Here is a 2,500-nt window from a genome sequence, read left to right on the forward strand (position 1 = left end):
CACGGTGGATCGGGTCGGGGCTCCCGCGTGCGAGTGAGAGCGGTGCGAAAGGGAGAACGCGGCGCCGCCGCCGCGACAAGCGAGCTCCGGGTCCCCCTTCTTCCCTCGTGACGGCGGGACCCGCCGGGGACGCCCCCGGCCCTTCTGCGTCCGACTGCCGGCCGCCCGGCACGCCGGCCCGCGCCCTTTTCTTCCCTCTGCCTGTCTCTGTCTGCCTTCCTTCCTCCCTCCTCGGGGCTCTTCCCATGGCAGCGCGGCGCGGGGAGACGCCTGCCCACGCTCAACTCTCTCGCCTTTCGCCCCGATTTTGGCGGGTTCCCCGCTCGCGGAATGAGCGAACGCCAGAGTCCGGGGCCGAACTGCGACACGGGCAGCGAACATCCGACCGACGGAGGCCACCGGACCGAGCGAAACAAGCGGCGCACCAGAAAGCCGCAACCGAAAAACTCCACAGCCCGGCGGTCAACCGCGCTCGCCTGCGCCCGCTCGTTGCCGCCTCTGGAGACGAGCACGCGCTCGCTCCTGCAGACGAAAAAGGAAGGCGTAAGAAAAAACTGCTTCGGAAAAGAACGGCGCCGACTACCGGCAGCGGCGCCGAGGGTAAGCGGCGCTCTACGTCGACGTAACGGTAGGTAAGAAACAACAGCGACCCCCTAGCAAGCTCCGGAGCTTTAGCGCCCCCCATCTCACAGGGCGGCAAAGCCTAGCCGAAAGCGGGTAGACCTGGCAGCTACACGCAAGCCGCACGGGCAGCGACCCCTAGCCGCCGCCGCCGAGCACCACGGCCCGCTCGGAGCCGGGTAGACCGTGCCGACCTAGTCGAGCCGCATAGGCAGCGACCCCTAGCCGCCGCCGCCGAGCACCACGGCCCGCTCGGAGCCGGGTAGACCGTGCCGACCTAGTCGAGCCGCATAGGCAGCGACCCCTAGCCGCCGCCGCCGAGCACCACGGCCCGCTCGGAGCCGGGTAGACCGTGCCGACCTAGTCGAGCCGCATAGGCAGCGACCCCTAGCCGCCGCCGCCGAGCACCACGGCCCGCTCGGAGCCGGGTAGACCGTGCCGACCTAGCCGAGCCGCATAGGCAGCGACCCCTAGCCGCCGCCGCCGAGCACCATTGCCCGCTCGGAGCCGGGTAGACCGTGCCGACCTAATCGAGCCGCATGGGCAGCGACGCCTAGCCGCCGCCGCCGAGCACCACGGCCCGCTCGGAGCCGGGTAGACCGTGCCGACCTAGTCGAGCCGCATAGGCAGCGACCCCTAGCCGCCGCCGCCGAGCACCACGGCCCGCTCGGAGCCGGGTAGACCGTGCCGACCTAGTCGAGCCGCATAGGCAGCGACCCCTAGCCGCCGCCGCCGAGCACCACGGCCCGCTCGGAGCCGGGTAGACCGTACCGACCTAGCCGAGCCGCATGGGCAGCGACGCCTAGCCGCCGCCGCCGAGCACCACGGCCCGCTCGGAGCCGGGTAGACCCTGCCGACCTAGCCGAGCCGCATAGGCAGCGACCCCTAGCCGCCGCCGCCGAGCACCACGGCCCGCTCGGAGCCGGGTAGACCGTGCCGACCTAGTCGAGCCGCATGGGCAGCGACGCCTAGCCGCCGCCGCCGAGCACCACGGCCCGCTCGGAGCCGGGTAGACCGTGGCGACCTAGCCGAGCCGCATGGGCAGCGACGCCTAGCCGCCGACGTCGTGCCCCCCCCCCCCCCCTTACTCCCCCCCCCCCTTCCCCCCCCCCACTTACTCCCCCCCCCCCCCCCTCCCCCCTTTTCCCGTCCCCCCCCCCCCCCCCCCCCCTCTTCCCCCCCCCCCCCGGAGACGCTCGGAGCCGTGTACACAGTGCAGGCGCAGCGGAGCAGCCACAAGAGCGGCACTTGGCCACTTCCGCGGAACGTCCGAGCCGTGCTGAGTCCGCCTGGAGAGGCTGGACCGTGCCGCCGCGGCTCAGATCGCCCGACTCCGCCGAGGAGCGTCCGAGCCGAGCGGAACCCGCCGGGAGCGGTTGGACCGTGCCGGCGCACCCGAGCCTCCGCGGCTGAGACCCCCCGGACGCCGCCGCGGAACGTCCGAGCCGAGCCGAGCCCGCCGAGAGCGGTTGGACCGTGCCGGCGCACTCGAGCCGCCGCGGCTCAGATCGCCCGACTCCGCCCAGGAGCGTCCGAGCCGAGCGGAACCCGCCGGGAGCGGTTGGACCGTGCCGGCGCACTCGAGCCGCCGCGGCTCAGATCGCCGGACGCCGCCGAGGAACGTCCGAGCCGAGCGGAGCCCGCCGGGAGAGGCTGGACCGTGCCGGCGCACCCGAGCCTCCGCGGCTGAGACCCCCCGGACGCCGCCGCGGAACGTCCGAGCCGAGCCGAGCCCGCCGAGAGCGGTTGGATTGTGCCGGCGCACTCGAGCCGCCGCGGCTCAGATCGCCGGACGCCGACGAGGAAAGTCCGTGCCGAGCGGAGCCCGCAGGGAGGGGCTGTGCAGTGCCGGCGCACTCGAGCCGCCGCGGCTGAGACC

The sequence above is a fragment of the Coturnix japonica genome, unplaced genomic scaffold (genome assembly GCF_054131305.1).
Source record: "Coturnix japonica strain WE unplaced genomic scaffold, WE-NBRP24 Scf092, whole genome shotgun sequence".
Taxonomy (NCBI): Eukaryota; Metazoa; Chordata; class Aves; order Galliformes; family Phasianidae; genus Coturnix; species Coturnix japonica.